The sequence below is a fragment of the Cavia porcellus genome, unplaced genomic scaffold, assembly GCF_034190915.1.
Source record: "Cavia porcellus strain 051 isolate PalLab524CR breed Dunkin Hartley unplaced genomic scaffold, mCavPor4.1 scaffold_22, whole genome shotgun sequence".
NCBI classification, from domain to species: domain Eukaryota; kingdom Metazoa; phylum Chordata; class Mammalia; order Rodentia; family Caviidae; genus Cavia; species Cavia porcellus.
Genome location: NW_026947505.1, coordinates 15,092,039 through 15,113,964, shown reverse-complemented (window position 1 = coordinate 15,113,964; position 21,926 = coordinate 15,092,039). Strand labels below are relative to the sequence as shown.

General features: G+C 34.8%; 2 pseudogenes; both read right to left on the bottom strand.

The window, feature by feature from the left end:
- Positions 1–5,017: 5,017 nt before the first annotated feature.
- On the bottom strand, positions 5,018–6,321 carry LOC100725294 (trace amine-associated receptor 7c-like; annotated as a pseudogene).
- A 9,029-nt stretch (positions 6,322–15,350) lies between these two features.
- LOC100725023 (trace amine-associated receptor 7a-like) lies at positions 15,351–21,631 on the bottom strand (annotated as a pseudogene).
- Between the last annotated feature and the right edge of the window lie 295 nt (positions 21,632–21,926).

The following is a 21,926-nucleotide window of genomic DNA, read 5'->3' as shown; positions in this document are numbered from 1 at the left end:
GCCATCTCCTGCCTTCAACCTTTCTTCCCCTCCTTACATACTAAAGCTTTGTTTCCAATTTTTCTTTCTACTTTCCCTCTTTTTTTCTTTGCTTCTTTCACTTTCCCCTTCTTCCCCCCTTGTTCTCCTTCCCATTTGAACTTTTTCTTTCTACTTCTCAATATCTCTGATCCATTTTGGTCCTTATTTGCCCTTTCAGTTTCTCACACAAGAGGAACAATGTGGTATTTAAACATGCGTGTCTGATTGCCCTTAAAAATGTGGTCTCAAGATTAGTTATATGTTAGAAAGGAAATGATTTTATCAGGTGAGGAAATGAATCAGTTCGTAATATGGAGTAAGTTAAAAAGGAAAGGGACAAAATGTGCTTACACTTATTGATACTTTTTATATATTTTGAGGAATTCTGAAGACTATAATGACATGATTGGCCACAGAAGATGACAGTTTTCTCAATCACCAGAGGACAGTCATGAGTGCTGATGACTTGACCTGTCCTGCAGCTGTCCAGATGTGCTATGAAAATGTGAAATCTCCCTACTTCCTAGGCCCCCACCTGGTTCTCTATCTGCATGGCCTTGAAAAGATTTCCTTTGCCTTGTCATGGGCTGTCAGATAGCTGCATCCTTCATGGCTAACTTAGGAATCTTTCAGATTCTGTACCCTAATGCAATTAGAGAGGTATGAAGGCAGAAGTGAATGTAAACTACAAATCCCAGTTAAATATTTTAGTAGTCAAAATCACTAATCCATGTATACCATCTGAAAATGAATCTAATAGGGCACCTAGTTTTATTCTTGAAATTTTTACTGAAATGTCCTGAAAGGTGATATGAAGGATGAAGATATCAAGCTGATTCAAAAACAGATAAGCACACCATCTCAACAACACAGAAAGTGGCCAGACAGAAGGACTACTCTAATAGAACCAGAGAAAAATTCTGAGTTCCAAAATTAGCAATCATTGAGAAAGAAGGGATACTTATAATAAAAACAATCTTGGAGAAATATTCTACTGAGATAACACTGATTTAAGACTTCAAATCCAAAGCCTATCTAGGGAATAGAGGATAAATTAAACAAAAACTAAAACACTGTCCTCCAATCAGCTTAAAATGAGAATCTTAAAAAACTCCAATGAGAGTAGCCCAGGCAAGCTAACTTAAACAAAAGAATGAGTATCATATTTTGTCAGACTTCACATATGTATACTTTCTCCTGAAAAGTAGTAGAGAAATGATTTAAAATTTTGAAAGCCTTTTTGACAGACTGAAAATCCCAGGTATAACTTATATTATAATACAAATAATATGAAATCTTTCATGACTAACTTACGAATAAATGCAGTATGTGGTCATAATAACAGCCAATAGACCGTCACAGATCTATAGCTCCAAACTAGCCTGATCTAAGGCAAAGAGATCTGGTAGAGCCCAGAAAAGAGAGCTTAATTTGTGGCCAGTTGTCACAGAAGTGAGAGTGGTCATCTGGTCTGTCCTGAAAGGGCTTGTCTTGACTGTGGACAGCCAGATACCACTGAAGTGTGACCAACCCTCCTACACATATTTACAGAGTCTTACATGGACTAAACTATTTCCTGCATCTACAAATGATGGATTAAATCATTGTAGCACAGATCATTCTATGTAATTTTTTTTATTTTAAGAAAAGTAAAAACCAATAAAAATGATACAGAATTTTAAAACAAGATCATAGGAAAGTGACAATGGTGATTATATTGTTGTCTTCAAAATACTTGCTCAGATTACCAGATATAGGCAAGCAAAATTGATCACATAATATATGTAATAATTGTTCCTTTCAATGAACTAATAGAATGAGTAGTACAGTTATCTTAGCAGTTTCTTCCCCATTCATGATATCTATTGTACTTTTAGATCTTATTTATTCTTTCAGTTTCTCACACTAGGGAGACAAGTTTTCACACATGCGAATCTGATTTATTTTGCTTATTAGTATGGTCTCTAGTTGTATCCCTTTACCTATAAAAGCCTCGAGTTTATCTTTTTTAAAGCTGAGTAGTACTCTGTTATATAAAAATACTACATTTTTATTATTCACACCTTGGTTGATGGAAATTTGTGTTGTTTCCAAGATTTAGCAATTAAAAATTGTGCTGCTATAAACATGGGTGTACATATATTGCTGTGCTATGATGTTTTCAATACTGGGAAATACTCAGAAAGGGAATAGCTGGGTGGAATGGGACCTCTAATCCTAGTATTTTTTTGATAAATCTCCACACTGATTTGCACAATGGTTGCAACAGTCTACGCTCTCCACAACAGTGGAGAACTGTTACCTTTTCTCCACAGCCCCACCAGCATTTGTTATTGGATGATTTTTTGATGATGTACTTGTGTCTTTAGATGAAGACACAACTAGAAACACACTCAGACAAAGATACTCTTATCTTTGACAAAGGAGCCAAAATGTTCACTGGATGAAAGATAGCCTCTTTAAATGATGCTAGGAAACACTGCTGAAGACTAAAACTAGACCCATACCTATCATCATGCACTTTTTGGTTTTAATAAAGTCAAAATGGATCGAAGCTCTAAATATTAAAACAGAAACACTACTGTAAGAGAAAGTAGGTAGAAATCATGAAGACGTAGGGGTAGGCAGAGAGTTCAGGAACAAAAACCAAACTGCATGGGGAATACTTGAAAGAACCAGCAATGGTATCTCATCTTATTAAAAAGTTTTTGTGCATCAAAGCAAGTCCCCAATAGAGTGAAAAAAACTCTCAAACTGGGAAAAGTATTAGCCAATTGTCCCTCATAAAAGAACTTGTACGTAGAACATACAAAGATTTAAAAAAATGCCCCCCAAAACAAAGACCCAATCCACAAATGGGCATCTGAGATGAGTGCACAGTTCTCAAATGAAGAAATACAAATGGGAAATAAATACATGTAATATTTTGTGAGTCTACCGTGAGTTTGGGTGATAAATTGAAGTGGGAAAATATAACATTCATTGTGAATTTTTTTGTCCCAGAACTCAATAAACAATGCCCTACTCCTAGAGAAGGAGGCTCTTTCCAGAAGACAGTTCAAGATCAGCTCAATTTCATGATTTTTCACAGTAAAATAGTGCAAATTTAACCTCTATAGTCTTTTCAACTTTCATAATGATAACCATTTTTGAACATAATGATCTACACAGAATCTTATTATTTAATTTATAGATCTATATTCTTACATACATTTATTGAAATACTTCCATATTTAAAAGAAAAACACTTTCAATTCAGGAAGCAATTATTGGCAAGAATGTTACATGTGTAGTGGAGGGCTTCTACAGCAGACATAAAGATAAACAAGAAAGGACATTCTCTGGAGGATTTTTAAAGGAAATAAATATATAAAATGGATGATCAGAACGCAGATCAGAATATGATAGGACGAATATGGTGGTTCCTAAAAAAAGGGACACTAGAAATGAACCCATATATTTTTGTTTCACACTTTTATACAAGGAAAAATAAAAATTCCAAAGTGGTATTAAAAACAGCTACTGAAGGTATATACGATTCATAAACATAATACTTTGTTACTCAAAATAACAATATGGTTTTCATAGATGAAAGTTAAATTTAATTTTCAACCTCAAAAATACTTATGGACATAAAGGACTTTGAATGTGGCGATCTTGGGATGAAGCAGCTCAGTGGAACCAGATGATCAATTAGTTTAAAGTAGCAAGACCACAGTTTTGCTCGACGTGTGGACAAATTCTGCCTCCGTAGCTGAAGTGTAGTTTATCTGCACTTTATGACTCTACCTTGAATTTCATGATGAAAAAATCTCGTGAAATAAGAACATTATTTTAAAAACGTGTTTTAATGAAGAAGTATAGATGGATGACATCTTATAATTATAGCTTTCTGATAGACTGAGCCAGAAGATTTCAAGTGGGATCCCAGCCTGGTTAACAGTGACTTAGCAAGACTTTGTCTCAAAAGGAATATTTACAAAAAGAAAGAAGGAACTGCATGGGGGGTTGGGGGGACCTAGTTCAGTGTATAGACCCTGGGTTCAAGACTCAATATGGCTAAAATGTATAACAAAACACTTATATCCTCTTATGTTAACTTTGTAGAACTTTGTTTAAAGTTTTCTTTATGAGTATCATACTATTCCTATGAAATAATTTCTACAAAAGTTTTTGCTTTAGTAAGCTGGGCATGATGCCTGTAATTCCAGAACTTGGGAGGCTGAGGCAGGAGGATCGTTGTGGGTTCAAAAACCAGCCTGGGCTACAGAGTGACCTCAGGGACAGTCTGAAGTGCATAGCAAGTCCCTGTCTCAATAAAGAAAAAAAAATCTCTTAGCAAGTCATGTGTAGCACCTGGACACCACACCCTTTCAAGTGGGAATATAGCTAGGGAGAATCTCACTCATTCTGTGACTGCTGGGGTGTGAATATTCATTTCCGATTACTAAATAAGTGACATTGAACATGAGAATTCATCTCTTTATCCCTTGGTTTTCTCAGTAAAAGGAGTAACATTGACTACTTCACAGGTTGTTATAGAGCAAATGAGTTATTATAGCTAAAGCAATCCAATATATGGAATGGATGTTTCATAAATTTACATATAAAGCTTACAAGATTTAAATATCTTTCTTGCTATATTTTCTGTTTCCAGGACCCCAGAATTAACTAGCGTAATCAGCTCATGAATGTTCACTGAAACAAAGGCTCACATTCTAGATACCTTGGAGTTGTTTCCAGAGAATTATGAAAGCGGGAGTTTCTGTCTGTTATAATAAAGGTTTTTAAATACTTACAAAAATAAAGATACCAATTTATTAATCTTGGAAAGGACATGGTGAAATTCATTGATTTTCCTGTTTCTCTTGTGTAAAATTGAAACATAATTCCATTATTTTACACTAAGAGATCAAGTTGCATGTGGATGATATTTTCTTTCCCCTGATAAATCTCTTTGAATCTCTTTTCACTTCCTCTCATTGAAAACAAGAACCTACTCAGGAAACAAGTTTATTGTGGAAGAATTCTGTCTGAACAGTTTCCCGGTGACAGTTAGTTTGATGGCTTTTCGAAACCAAGGGTAAAAGAAAGCATAAATCAAGGGATTCATTGCTGAGTTGTAGTAAGCGATCCAAACTAATATTTCAAAAACATACGTGGGTGTGATGAAACCCAGGAAGGCATCGATGACAGAATCAATGAAGTACGGCGACCATGAAATCAGAAAAGCTATCACTGCGATGCCCAGGGTTGTGGCTGCTTTTCTCTCCCTCCTGGCCACCCTGTCTTTGTAGCTGTCTGATGATGTTGCAGTCTTATTGCTCAGACTTTCAATTTTCCTAGCCTGCTGCTTAGCGATAAGGAAAATCTTGAAATAAACACTTATCATCACAAGAGTAGGGATGAAAAATAATAGAAAGTCTATCAAGACCCAGTTTTGATTGACTGCAATCTGACAGCCTCCCACACAGGTGAGGGCACTCACTAGTTCCTTCCAGCCCAGCTTCATTAGCCCCTGTGTAAAGAAGGGAGAAGCAGTAAGTAATGGGAAGCAACCAGGAGAAGGCGATACACATGCCAGATACAGAGGAGGTGAACCGGGTTGGGTAGATGAGGGGTTCACTGACAGCGATGTATCTATCAAGGGAGATAAAGCACAAGTGGAAGATAGAGGAATAACAGAAGGAGCCATTAAAACAGGAGTGGAGTTTACAGAAACTGTCCCCAAAGTACCAGCAGCTCTCCACAGACCTGACCATGCTGAAGGGCATCACAGTCGTCCCCACCAAGAAGTCAGCACAGGCCAGAGAGGCGATCAGAAAGTTAGCTGGGGAGTGGAGCTGCTTGAAGTGGAGAATGGAAGTGATGACCTGCAGGTTTCCCAAGACAGCCAGCACAGCCCCAGAGCCAAAGACCAGGTAGAGGAGCAGGCGGGGTCCCGGGGAGTAGGGAGCTTTGACACAGGATCTGTTCACATTTTCATAGCACAGCTGGACGGCTCCAGGAGGGATCAGGTCATCTCTGCTCATGATTGTCTTTTGTTGCCTGAGAAAACTGTCCTCTTCAGTAGCCCACTGTGTAATTCCTTTCTTTAAAAATCCTCAAAAAATATAGAGTAGTCTGTAATTTCAAGTATATCCATAAATTGTTCCCTCTTTATAACGTATTCCCGTATCTAGAAGCTAATTGATGTTCTCATCTGATAAAAATATTTCCTTCCTTATGTACAAATAACCAATTTCATTATTATACACAATGCTATTTAAAAATTTTTCTGTTTCTTACCTCTGTTTTCATGCCTGTGCAGTGATTTTCAGTGACAGGAATGGTCTGCTTCCTGATGCATGTCTGAGTGCCACCTCTTATTAGGGGTTTTATCTTAATTAAACAATGCTAAGGTGAAGCCCTGAATGGACTTTTCCCTCAGGAGAGTAACTTAATGAAGGCAAATATCCTGTGTGGGTAAGACTGAATCCCATAGTGTAAGGAGGAAATGAAGACACTTCAAATAACTATTATGTTAATGCCAAAACCAATATGTGCCCATCCAATTTTCAGATGACATGTGGTGTGCTCATCCAACACAAATGGAAATAATGCGTCCCAATATTCCTCAGAATTTGAAAGCACGTTGTTTGTTCTGAAGTATTCTTTATTACCCTTTTTTATTACCTTATGTTTTCGAGACATATTTATGAAGGAATCTCATGCTGCCACTAATAGTCCTTTCCATGAGCTCTTCATGCTTTCTAGCACTGATTGCATTTTAAATACATTTATACAGTGTATTCTGTGATACAGAATAAACACATTCATCAGGGAAATCGGTGATACAAGTGTCACATCTTGATCATTTTTCCCCTTCCCAGCTCTCTCTCCTGTATTTCCTGTCACCTGATCCTTTTTGATTCTTTCAATGAACCAGATCTTTGATTCATTATTGGTTCTTGGGTTTTGTATTGTCTTTATAGTCTCTATTTCATTAATTTCCTCTTTGTGTTTCTAATTTCCTTCTTTCTATTAGCTTCAGATTTGAAGTGTTCTTGTCTTTCTAGAATGCTGAGGTGCATCATTAGGTTGTTTATTTGGGTTTTTTTCTTTAGTGTGTGCATCTTAACTGTCACCTTGCTTCTTATAACTGACTTCATTGTTTCTGATTGGCTTTGGTATATTTTGCCCTATTGTCATTTGATTCTGAACTGTTCAATTTCCTTATTGGTTTCTTCTATGATCCATTGATTATTCAATAATGTACTATTTGATCTTGTGCTTGCATAGTTTCTGTGGAATCTTCTGCTCTTTATTTCTAGTTTCATTCCACTATGACTCAATTTTATACAAGGGATTATATTAATTCTTTTGTACTTATGTAAGCATGTTTTGTGGCTTAAAATATGGTCTGTTTTGCAAAAGTTCTTTGTGCTGTTGAGAAAAATGTATATTCCAATGCTTTTGGATGAAATATTCTGCAGGTAATCTGTTAAGTCCATTTGCTCAATGGTGTCATTTAACTCTGATATTTATTCATTGATTCTTCAGTTTACTCAATTGTGTGAAGGGGGTATTGAGGTCCCTTACTATATTGTTCCAATGTTTATCTGTTCTATTAACTGAGCAGTAGTTTTTATTTTTATGAAATTGAGTGTCATGAACTTTGATACATAGATATTTACAATTATCTTTTTCTGTTGTTCCCTTGATCAATATGTAGTGGTCTTTTTGCTTTCTGATTATTTTGATTTGTAGTCATCTATTTCTGAGTATGAGATCACTACCACTGCTTGTTTTGGGGCTCTGGTTGAGTGGAGTATCCTTTTTAATGCTTTCACTCAGTGTACGTTCTCATTTTGCATGAGGTGTGCTTCCTATGGGTGACTGCTTTTTTATATTATCCAACCTGAAAAATCTTTGCCATTTAATTGATAAGTGAGACCATAGACATTAAGTTATTATTGTAAAGTGTTAATTGAATTCTGTTATTGCATTACTTTTCCCAGGCTGATGCCTTTATTTTCCTCCTTTTTGTAACTACTCTCACAGTTATATCTATGTGCAATGTGGGTTCTTTGATTGAGAATTTCTTTGTGAAAAGTCTTCAATTCCTCCTCAATTTCAAAGGCTTATTTTTCAGGTTATTGAAGCCCAGAGTAACAATTGTTTTCTTTGGGTTTCAAAAACTTCTTTTCAGTATCTCTCCACCTTAAGGTTTGTGCTGAACAACCTACAGTTATTCTGATGGCTGTGCCTTTATAGGTTTTCACTGTCAGTTTTTAGTTTTCTCTCCTGTGACTGAATTTCTAAAATACCAATTATGATGTGGATGGAGAGGATCTTTATTGATCATGCTTATTGGGTTTTATGTGCCTCTTGTACTTGAATTGTGAGTTATTTCCCTAGACTTAGAACTTTTTCTATAATTTCAGTGAATAATTTATGGCTTCTAATTTTTGGTTTATTTTTATAATTATCTTCTAATTTTTGCTTTATTTCTATAATTTTGAAAATGATTTTTAAATCATATTGTACCTATTCCATCTAGCTTGCATTGTGTCTTCATTTTAATGTATCATTGTTTGTATTCTCTTAAATCCACCTTGTCTTCTACTCCTGTTAATCTGTACTCATGTTGGTAAAGTATGCTATTCATGCTTTCCATGAAATGTTTCATCTCTAGCTCTGCTTGATTTCTTTTCATAATTTATAATTTTTTTTGAAATCATCATTCGTGTCATGTGTTATTATCCTTGACTCAATTAGACGTTTTATTCGTTAAGCTTGTCAAACATATTTTTGGTGAGATCCTTTTTCTGTTTAATTAAACTATCATGCATTTGCCTATAAATTTCTTCCTTTATCTCTTTAAATAATTGAAAAGTGTTTTTTGAATTTTTTCTATACTTTCCTCTATTTTTGGATCAGTTTTGGGGGAAATAAGGATTTGGGGGTGCAACTTGTTGAATGTGTTTTTAAATTTTATTTTTTTTATTGTGGATTGGAGATAAGTTAGCCTAGTAATACTCTGTCACTACCATAGAATTCTCTTTAGATTCTGTTCCCCTGTAATGTGTTTTTGTGTTTATTTATATTTTGATTTGTATACCTTTTCAACCTATTCATCATAATATTTTTTCATTGTTATTTTATATTAGTACATGTCATCTTTCATAATGATTATATTCCTTGTGGGGAGTTGGTACATGCATATAGCACACATCCATCCTATTTTCATGCCCTTTCTCTCCATCTCCTCCCCTATTCCATCCTGTTTGTGAAAGATCTAGCTCATTACTTCCTGTTATCTATCTTTTAATTTGCTCTCTATTTATATTTTGCATTTATCATATAGGAGAAAATATATATTACTTAACTTGTGTGTCTGATTTATTTTACTTAATGTTATGGCCTCAGAGTGCACTCGCTTCCACATAGATCACTCCAATTTATTCTTCTTTATGGCAGAGCTGTGCTCTTTTATATAAAAAATCACATTTCTTTATCAGTTCATCTCTTGATGGACAAATACACCACTTCTATGATTTAGGTATGAGTTGTGTTCTTGTAAATGTGGGTATGCATGTATTGCTATAACATGAAGTCTTTAACTCTGTCCAGAAGATATCTAGGAGGGAAATACCCGGGTCAAATGAAACTTCTAGATTTGTGTGAAGAATTTTCATACAGGTTGGATTAGTATACATCCCCACCAACAGAATAGAAGTGTTAATTTTTCATTGCAGCCTTGCTAATATTTCGTATTATTTGAATTTTAGATTGTAGCCATTCCTTCTGAGGTGGAACACAGAATCACAGTGTTATTTCTTTATTTATTTGCATTTCTCTAGTGTCTAGTGATGTTGACATTTTTTCATATATTTATTGGCTATTTATAGTTCTTTTGAGAAGTGGCTACTCATTTCAGTTGCCCATCATTTGAATGGATCTTTTATATTGCAATGTCCAATTTCATCCAATTCTTTGTATATTTTAGAGATTAGTACTATGTTTGAGGAATAGCTGGAAACTTTTTTTCCCATTCTGAGTGTCATCATTTCAGTCTGTTGGCAGTTTCCTTGGCTATGTAGAAGCTTTTTAATTTTATATCATCGCATTCGTTGATTCTTGGTACTATTCCTTGAACCATTGGGTTTCTGTTCAGAAAGTGCTTTCCTATACCTTGTCTTCAAGAGTTTTATCTGCTTTTCTTCTTGACTATTGTTCCTGTTTGAACATTTAGATCTTTGTTCCAGTTTGATTTCATTTAGTTCATGATAAGATATATCTAATATGGATAACCAGCTTTGCAAGCACCATTTGTTAAAGGAACTATATTTTATCCAGTGTATATTTTTGGACACTTCATCAAAAATAAGATGGTTAAAATTGCCTGGGTTTTTTTTTTCTGAATCTCCACCATTGAACCATAAATCTGTTTTATGCCAATACCACACTGACTTTATTACTACAGCTTTGTGATATAGTTTCAAGTTTGGGATTGTGATGACTCCTGTGTTGCTCTTGTTGCCCAAGATTGATTTTAATAGTTTATATCTCTTTTCATTCTGTATACATTTTAGGATTGTTTTCTCTAGTTCCGTGAACAATTGTGTTGGTATTTTGAGATTGCATTAAATCTACCTATTAGTTTTAGAAACATGTTCATCTTGACCATATTGCATCTGCCTATCTAGGAGCAGGGGATATATTTCCATTTTTGATGCTTCTTTAATCTGTTTTTCCAGAGTACTGTAGTTGTTGTTGTAGAAGTCATTCACTTCCTTGTTAGGTTAATTCCTAAGCATTTAATTTTTCTTGATATCATTGTGAATGATATTATTTCACTAGTTTTTTTCATAGTGAGTTCATTATTGATGTACAGTAATGCCATTGATGTATTTGTGCTATGCAACATTTACATTCCTTGTGAGAAGTTGATATGTATACATAGCACATTTTAATTTTTTATCCCCCTCTCTTTCCTTTGCCTTTCTCTCCCACCTTCTATCCATCTCTTGATCATATATATATATATATATATATATATATATATATGACAGACACATAAGCTTTACATTATTTTTGTGCAATTGATACAAAATGATATAATCCAATATATAAAATGTATATAACATGTCTTAATTCTTTTCTGTATTCACTTTCTTTTCCTTCCATCTATCTCTCTATCAATTCCTTTCCTCTTTGATGAAGATGAATATCCTTCTTATTATTATCTGTCTTTTATTTTGCTTTTTATTTATACTTTGTTTCTTATATCAGAGAAGCCATGTGATAGTTATGCTTGTGTATTTGATTGATTTCACTTGATTCTGTGGTTGTCAGCCACATCCATTTTCCTACAAATCACCCAAGTTTACTTTTATGGTGAAGTAATACTCCATTGTAGTACACTTTGTTTTCCCATTTATCTGTTGATGGGCATGTAGACAGCTTCTAAGACTTAGTTATTATGAATTGTGCTGCTATAAACATGTACATACATGTATCACTTTAACATGAGATCTTGGAAGGGAACCCTCTCCACTGTTGGTGTAAATGTCAACTAGCACAATCATTATGGGAATTAGTATGGAGATTCCTCAAAAGAGTGAAACTAGAAATTTCATTTGTCTTTGCTATTGATCTTAGTATGTTGTCTTATATCCTGCTACATTGCTGACTTTGGCTACTAAATCTAGGATTCTTTTGCTCAAATACTTTGGGTCTTCAATAGAGACGATCAAGATGATTTGCCTTCTTCCTTGTATTCCATATCTGTTTTACTTCTTTCTCTTTTCTGATTACTCTGACTAATGTTTTGAGTACATGTTGGACAGGAGTAGTAATAATGGACATACTTGTCTTGTTTCTGATATTAAAGATAAGAAAGGATATTTTGAAGGAGCAGTTTTATAATTAAAATACATATGCAAAACAGATCATTGGAATGTGAATCATAATGTGAAGGGATGAATAATGAGGTCCCTAAAACAGGAGGGAGACTACATACAAATACACCTGCATATTTTTTTTGTTTTAATCTTTGGTACATGGAAAAATACAAATTTCAAGGTAATATTAAAAACATTAGCTACTAAAGGCACTTATAATTCATAAACAGCCACGTTTTTCAAAATAATGAATTTATTCTCATGAGAAAAAAGTTAAATTAATTTTAACCACAACAAGGACATGGTGACCAAGAGGATGTGAGTGTAGTAGTCACGTTGCAGAGAAGAAACTTAAAGGAAACAAATGATCAAATAGGATCAAGTAGCAAGACTACACTTTAATTTGAGGAGCAGACAAATCTTGCCTCATAGTTAAAATGTCCTCCTTTTAGTCCTAGGTTACAAAACTTCTGCATAATAAAAACCCTATTTTAGAAACATTTTAAAAATGAAGAAATATGCTTGACAGCCAGTATTCTGAGACTGACTCAGAATGATTCTAAGTTGGAGTCTAGCATAAGTAATGTAGTGACTTGGAAAAACTCTGCCTCAAAATGAAAATTAAAAACTAATTCTCAGGATGTATCTTTCTGGGAAGGTCCTGGGTTCAACCTTCATTACAGCACAAAACAAAAGATTTAACTAACCAGTTATTTTCTTTTGTGTTTATATCTGTCTGTAGAACATTGTTTATAATTTTCTGTATGACAACCATATTGTTCCTGTGTAATAATGTTTATAAAAACTTCATGCTCAAAAAAAAAATCTCTGAGCAAGTTATGTGCCTTGTCTGGGCATCATTCTCTTTCGAAGGTGAGCACAGTTGGGGGACTCTCATTCTCTGAAGGCGGATGTGAGAACTCATTCTGATAACTAAATATGTAACCTTGGATATGAGAATTCGCCCCTTTATGGCTGAGCTTTCTCAGTAAAGGGAATTATATTGCCTACTTAAGAAGTTGTTATAAAGATTAAATAAGTTATGCAATCTAATATACAAAATGAACATTTCATAAATTTATGTACAATCTTTGTGAGAGGTTTAAATTCTCTTTTTGTTATATCCTTCTGTTCCTAGAACTTGTGAATTGACTACTGAGATCACTCAGTGATGCTCTCTGAAATAAAGGGGCACATTCTAGACACAGTACAGTGCAGTTCCCAGAGAATGAGAGGGTGGTACTTTCTCCATCATAAAGGAAGTTTTAAAAGGCTTATAAAACTAGAACAATGTATTACCTTAGAATAGATATGGTAAGATTAACTGGCTTGTCTAATATACTTGAAAAATAGCATTGAGCTAGAAGTACTTTTTGAAGTACATTTTCAATCCTGAAAGAAACTTTGAAGTATTCACCAGATATCTTTAACATCTGGGTTAAAATGACATCTGATGTCTATAAGTGAAAGACATCTGATATCTATAAATGAAAAAATAGGACCAAAAAAGGTTAGTTTTTGTGTGACAATCCTTATTGGGGGAAGTAACCAATAAATGTGTCTGGAAAACAAATGTAAATAAAAGAATATTGGACATACTCGATATGTATATAAATTTTTCTATTAGTTAATTTAGGAAAACTTACTCAGATTTAAATCACTAGAATCTAAATAGACAGCATTTAACACTTGAACTGAAGAACTGTAAAGGATAGTATGACATCCAAGGTGAATTTATTTATCTTTAAATCACATAGATATATACAGTTTCTCTCAATCAGTATAATCAGAAATAGTACATGACATAAACATAGCTTTACCAACTTAAAGCGCTTATTTAATATTAGAAGAAATAATGTGCTTGTAATAAATAGTATCATTGTGTATCTAAGTAGAAATTAGAGAAAATAGCAAGGACACTTTTCTATATTAGTTCTTTCCTCAAAGATATAATGCTGATTTTTAAAAGTTGGTCCCTGTCTCAAGCATATTTTTTCTTGTATGAGAAACCTAACATACACATAACAATCAAAACAAAAGAGAAATAATATGAATGTGGAGAAACATCATTTAGAAAAGAGAAAGGGACCAAGAGATAGAGGGTATGGAGAGGAGCAAAAGAGAATTAGAAATAAAAAGGAATAAAGATGTGTTCTGTGGGGGCTGGGGATTTAGCTCAGCGGCATAAGCACCTGCCTTGCAAGCAGGCAGTCGTGAGTTCGATCCCTGGTACCGATAAAAACGAAAAAGACAAAAAAAAAAAAAAAAAAAAAAGATGTGTTCTGTGGATGTACCAGCTCTCCATAGGAATGTATTCATCACATACTGCAAACATGTATCAGTAAAAATAAAAACCTGATAAAAAAGGAAACATAAAATAAAAACAAATAAAGTTTGGTGCCCAAAAGAGACAAATTGAACTCAGCAGCTTATTCATTGATGCATAGAACATGCTGTCCTCTGATTTGAATACCAAGAGCAATTCACCGCTAATTACCTGCCATTTGCAATATGTTCTGAATTACAGAAACAATTCAGTTGCTTTGGAACTATGAAAATAAATGTTTCCACCCTTGGTAATAATCCTCATGCCAGAGTTCTTTCTTCCTTTGGTTGTATTAAGATGTATACTTTAATGTACATCTTTGAAAAATTCTGTATTTGGAACAATTGCAAATTTAAATGAGTAATAAATTAATTTAGAAGTAAATCATAACAAAAAAACTTAAACTCCATGATTTAAACATATAATAAATTTTAAAGTTTCTTATATTCATGTAATTTTTTATAAGTGTAGTTACTAGCAAAACGCTCACTGAATGGTGAATGCTTTTATTTATGCCACCCATTTCCTTTTTTATTGTAAATAATGGAACTGATATTAATTAATAGATATGCTCCTGGCTTATTTTTCCTGACCCTGACATACAAATCTGACACTATTCAATGCAGCCTTTCTGAATAGCCCCTCTGAATAAAGAGCAATTACCTCTGTAAGATTCTCTTATTAATTTATACTTGATGAAGGCAATGCTACAACAGAGAGGAGTGTATTCAGATTGTTAACTTACAAAAACTAATAAAAGAATCAGAACTTTAAATATTCATGTTATTTTTATTATCTTTTATGTTAAATGTTCTCAGTGATACAAAGACACAGTTATTCACCTGACATAAAAAAGCTCAGACAAACCAGTAGCCCAATATCACAGTGATAAATGGCAGATTTGACTCAAAAGTTATGGCTTCTATTCAGTTTGGCTTTTAATGCTAGATTTATCAAAAACATTACACATTAATTTGATCTGAATTTGTCCTAGTTTAAGATTAAAAGATATTTAGTTATTTTACATTAAGAAATCTTCAACATTGATGATCATTTATTTTTCCTCTAAAGTTTTTAGCATGAATCTCTAATTTTCAGGGAAAAAAAACAAGAATCTACTCAGGAAAGTTTATTGTGAAAGAATTCTGTCTGAACAGTTTACTTGTGACAATTAGTTCAATGGCTTTATGAAACCAAGCATAAAAGAAAGCATAAATCAAGGGATTCATGACAGAGTTGTAGTAACCGATCCAAACTAATATTTCATACACATATATGGGTGTGATGAAGCCCAGGAAGGTATCGATGATGGAATTGATGAAGTATCGACAGCCGTGAAATCAGAAGAGCTATCACTATGATTCCCAGGGTTGTAGCTGCTTTTCTCTCCCTCCTGGCTACCCTGTCTTTGTAGCTATCTGATGGTTTTTCTGTCTTATTTCTCAGACTTTCAATTTTCCTAGCCTGTAGCTTAGCTATCAAGAAAAGCTTGGAGTAAACACTTATCATCACAAGTGTAGGGATGAAAAATAGTAGAAAATTGACCAAGACCCAGTTTTGATTAACTCCAGCTTGACAGCCTCCGACAGTTGAGGGTACTTATTTGTTCCTCCAGCCCAGCTTCAGTTGCCCCTGCGTAAAGAACAGAAAACTATAGACTACAGCAAGCAGCCAGGAGAAGGCGATACACATGCCAGACACAGAAGCAGTGAACCTGGTGGGATAGACCAGAGAAGGTCAGTGACAGCTATGTATGTATCCATGGAGATAAAGCACAAGTGGAAGATAGAGCAGTAACATAAGATGCCATTAAAACAGGAGTGGAATTTACAGAAAATGTCCCCAAAGTACCAGCAGCTCTCCACAGACCTGACCATGCTGAAGAGCATCACAGTCGTCCCCACCAAGAAGTCAGCGCAGGACAGAGAGGCGACCAGAAAGTTAGCTGGGGAGTGGAGCTGCTTGAAGTGGAGAATGGAAGTGATGACCAGCAGATTTCCCAAGACAGCCAGCACAGCCCCAGAGCCGAAGACCAGGTAGAGGAGCAGGCGCGGGCCCGGGGAGTAGGGAGCTTTGACACAGGATCTGTTCACATTTTCTTTTTTTTTTTTTTTTTTTAACACAATAGATACTTTTATTTAAAGAGTATTCTGCTCCATACTGAAACAACTGAATACATGTTCTCAGCAATATATGGGACTTTCCACTAAAATAGACAATATACCAGCTATTAAACCGTCTTTAAATGAAGGCAAAAGAATCCAGTTATACTGTACATGTTATCAGATCATAATGGTATTTTTTTTTATTTAAGAGGAAAAAGAGAAAAACACAAAACAAACCAAAGCGGTGTAAGGGTACACGTAATACAGAACTACAAAAAAAGAAACAAAACAACAACAACAACAAGAAAAAAAACATAACAGTAAGAAATCGCCTTTTAGTAGATTACATATTATCATCTTGAAAATAGTTCCTCAAATCACAGTATCAAAGAACACAAGGTGGACATTCAAATAGGGAGACTGCAAACAGCTGTGTTCAATGATCCAAAACATTGATATAGTCAGCTATTTAATACCCCTAAACACACTTGCTGTTATATCCGTTAGAGCTCTTTTTCTTTTTTTTTTTTTCCCTCTCTTTTTTACAACAAAATTTACACATTTTGGATTTTATTACTCCTTAGTGCTTGTTACTTTTTTGGGGGGGAGAGAATACAGTCAAATATGGCAAAACAAAGCTGTCAGTCAATACCAAGGATAGACATAGCACATGGTGTAGAACAGAGTACAAGTTTATCAACAATGGTTATCAACGTTGTCCCTTGTTTCCTTAAAAAGAATTGTCTATCTCATTAGATATTATAAAGTTGGACAAAACAGTAGAGAACAAGACCAATAAAACTTAGGCATTGTAAACATTACAGGACTTCCAGAGAAGACAATAGTCAAACCAGAATGGGTATCTTAGTGAATCTTATTGTCTTCAAAGTAGTTGCCTATGTCTTCAAACTTGATACTATCATATAGAATGGAACAGAGTCTAATCAGTCAAAACAAGATCGTGGGAGTACTACAGGACTTCAAAACAAGTTAATAGGAAATCGAAAAGAGTTACTATTTATATATCCTAATTTTTTAAATTTTTTCTTTAATTAAGACAAACATAAGAAATGACTAAATAATTTTTTTAAAACAATAAGGGGGAGATTGAGATAAAACAGGACATAACAATATAACAATAGAGGTCACAGCATGACTGTTTCAACAACCTAGTACTTCACCACCATATAACCTGACTTAATAGTAGTTACCATAGTGTCTTTTTCCTTGAAATATTTGGATAAAATTTCATATACTCTAGCTTCAAATATTTTCATATCAAGAAGGCCAGAATAAAGCCTTTCTAATTAATGAGTGAAAACTTTATAAGGCTTCAAGGCCACCTAGTGGGGAATCATGATTACCACTTATTTTTATATATTTGAATCATTACTTACATTAGGGAAACTATTCGGTATTCACACATGTGAGATTGATTTATTTCACTTATGAGTATGGTCTCAAGCTGCGCCCATTTATTGATAAATATCTCAATGTGATCCTTCTTTATAGCTGAATAATACTCCATTGTATAGAAATACCACAACTTTTTTTATCCATTCCTCAGTTGATGGACACTTGGGTTGTTTCCAAGATCTGGCGATTACAAATTGTGCTGCTATAAACATAGGTGCACATATATCACTGTGATATGATGCTTTCAGTTCTTCTGGGAATATGCCTAGAAGTGGAATAGCTGGAATAAATGGGATTTCCAGTCCCAACTTTTTGAGAAATCTCCAGACAGATCTCCACAAAGGCTGTACCAGTCTACACTCCCACCAGCAGTGCAGGAGAGTTCCTTTTTCCCCACAGCCTCTCCAGCATTTGTTGTCGGTTTTCTTGATTCTGGCCATTCTTTCAGGAGTGAGATGGTATCTCAGTGTGGTTTTAATTTGCATTTCTCTAATGGCCAATGATGATGAGCATTTTTTCATGTATTTATTTGCCATTTGCATTTCTTCATCTGAGAATTGCGTATTCATCTCAGATGCCCATTTTTGGATTGGATCTTTGAATTTTGGAGGTCTGAGTTTTTTTAATTCTTTATATGTTTTAGACAAGAGTCCCTTGTCTGAGAGAGAGTTCACTAAAATCTTTTCCCAGTTTGTGGGTTTTCTTTTCACTATGCTGGAGATTTCTTTTGACGTGCAGAAACTTTTTAATAAGAAGTGGTCCTAGTTATTGATTCTGGGAAGTATTTCCCGTGCGGTTTGAGTCCTGTTCATGAATTCTCTACCTACTCCTATGTCTCCAAGGTTTCTACCCAATTTGTCTTCCAATAGATTTAGTGTTTCTGTTTTAATATTCAGATCTTTGACCCATTTAGATTTTAATTTAGTACATGGTGATAGACATGGGTCTAGCTTTAGTTTTCGGCAAATGGAGAGCCAGTTTTTCCAGCACCATTTATTAAAGAGACTGTCGTTCTTCCAGTGAACCTTCTTGGCTCCTTTATCAAAAATAAGGTGGTTGAGTGTGTTCGTAGTTGTGGTTGTATCTTCTAATCTATTCCACTGATCTTCGGCTCTGTTTTGATTCCAATACCATGTTGATTTTACTACTGTTGCTTTGTAGTATAACTTCAAGTCAGGGATTGTGATGCCTCCTGCTTTGTCTTTGCTGCTTAGAATTGCCTTTGCGATTCTAGGTCTCTTCTGGTTCCAGATGAAATTTAGGAGTGATTTCTCTAGATCTATAAGGTATGTTGATGGTATTTCTATTGGGATTGCATTGAATCTGTATAACAGTTTTGGGAGAATGGCCATTTTCACAATGTTTGTTCTTCCTATCCATGAGCAAGGGATGTCTTTCTATTTTCTGAGATCATCTTCAATTTCCTTTTTCAGTGTATTATAATTTTCACTGTATAAGTCTTTCACTTCTTTCGTAAGAGTAATTCCTAAATATTTCATTTTTTTGCTTGCTAATGTGAATAGTCCAGTTTCTCTTATTTCCCTCTCTGTGATTTTGTTGTTCGCGTATAGGAATGCTATTGATTTCTGAGTATTGATTTTGTATCCAGCCACATTACTGAATTTATTTATTGTATCTAAGAGTATTTCAACGGAGTTTAGGGGGTCTTCTATGTAGAGTATCATGTCATCTGCAAACAATGATAATTTAACTTCTTCTTTTCCGATCTTTACCCCTTTTATTTTTCTCCCTTGTCTAATTGCTCTGGCTAGTACTTCCAGTACTATATTAAATAGGAGTGGTGATAGAGGACATCCTTGTCTTGTGCCTAATTTTAAAGTAAAGGATTTCAATTTTTGGCCATTTAGTATGATGCTGGCTGTTGGTTTGTCATAAATGGCCTTTATTATATTGAGGTAAAGACCATTTATTCCAATTTTCTGTAGAGTTCTTATCATGAATAAGTGTTGGACCTTATCAAAGGCTTTTTCTGCATCTATAGAAATGATCATGTGATTCTTATTTTTGGCTTTATTGATATGGTGGATTACATTTATTGATTTGCGTATGTTGAACCATCCTTGCATTCCTGGGATGAATCCCACTTGGTCATGATGTATAATCTTCTTGATGATTTTCTGGATCCTATTTGCCAATATTTTATTGAGGATTTTTGCATCTGTGTTCATTAGGGAGATCGGTCTATAGTTCTCTTTTATAGTTGGGTCTTTCTCAGGTTTTGATACTAGAGTAATATTTGCTTCCAGGAATGACTTAGGAAGGATTGCTTCCCTTTCAATTTCATTGAATAGTTTGAGGAGTGTCGGCATTAGGTCTTCTTTATATTTCTTGTAGAATTCTGCAGTGAATCCATCTGGGCCTGGGCTCTTCTTGGTGGGTAAGGACTTAATTACATTTTCAATTTCATTAGCAGAGATTGGGTTATTCAACAGCTTTATATCCTCTTGATCTAGCTTTGGTACTTCATATGCTTCTAAGAATCTGTCTATTTCTTCTGTGTTATCAAACTTTTGAGAGTAGAGGTTTTCGAAATAGGTGTTGATGATCCTCTGTATTTCTATTGGGTCTGTAGTGATTTCTCCTTTTTCATTTCTTATTGCATGAATTTGAGCTTTTTCTTCCCTTTTTTAAATAAGGTTGGCTAGGGGCTTATCGATTTTGTTTATTCTTTCAAAGAACCAACTCTTTGATTCGTTGATTCTTTGGATTGTTTTCTTAGTCTCTATTGCATTGATTTCTGCTCTGATTTTTATAATTTCCTCTCTTCTTTTGGCTTTGGGCTTGACTTGCTCTTCTTTTTCTAGCTGTTTGAGGTGTAGCATCAAGTTATTTATTTGTATTCGTTCTGTTTTCCTGATGTGGGAACTCAGTGCAATAAATTTTCCTCTCAGAACGGCTTTCATTGCATCCCACAGATTCCGGTAAGTTGTATCTGCATTTTCATTTTCTTTTAGGTATTGTTTAATTTCTTCTGTGACCCACTGATTACTCAAGAGCGTGTTATTTAGTTTCCATGAGTTTGCGGAATTTTTGCAGTATCCTTTGTCATTAATTTCTAATTTCAGAGCGCTATGATCCGATAATATGCAAGGGATGATTTCAACTCTTTTGCATTTGCTTAAATATGTTCTGTGAGCTAATATATGGTCTATGTTAGAAAATGATCCATGTACTGCTGAGAAGAATGTGTATTCTGATGTTGTTGGGTGGAACATTCTGTATATGTCTATCAAACCCATTTGTTCACAGGTGTGATTCAGTTCTGTTATTTCTTTGCTCATTTTCTGTCTGGTTGATCTGTCCCTTGATGTCAGTGGTGTATTAAGGTCTCCTGTTACAATTGTGTTACTGAGAATTTGAGTTTTCATTTCTGTTAATAATTGTTTTTTATAGCTGGGTGCTCTGGAGTTTGGTGCATATATATTTAAGATAGTTATCTCTTCCTCTTGGAGTTTTCCCCTTACGAGTATGTAGTGACCTTCTTTGTCCTTTATGGTCATTGTTGGTTTAAAGTTCACGTTGTCTGCAAACAGAATGGCTACTCCTGCCTTTTTTTGGATTCCTGCTGCATGAAGAATTGTTTTCCATCCTTTGACTTTCAGTCTGTGAGTATCCTTCTGGGTTAGATGGGTTTCCTGTAAACAGCATATGGTTGGATTTTGTTTCTTGGTTTTTTTAATTTTTTCTTTTGTCTTTTTCATTTTTTTTATCGGTACCAGGGATCGAACTCACGACTGCCTGCTTGCAAGGCAGGCGCTTATGCCGCTGAGCTAAATCCCCAGCCCCAAGGATCTGTTCACATTTTCATAGCACAGCTGGACGGCTGCAGGAGGGGTCAGATCACCAATGCTCATGATTGTCATTTGAAATGTGAATATACAATCATCTTCTAATATTTATCTCTTCCTGTTGAATTGTTTGGAGTAGCATCATCATGCCTTGCTGTCTTGTATTTATTACCAAAATCACTTTGTAGGTATCAGTCTCACACCTGGCAATATTACACATGGAGGGAAAGAAGACAAAGAGAAAAATCTGCAGTTGAAAGGACTCTGGGATGACCCATTGCTCTTGGTGGATAAAAGGGCCATGAGTCAGAGTGCTCACAGCAGAGTGCAAGGGAAGAGAAGCTTTGTAGGCATTGGCTGT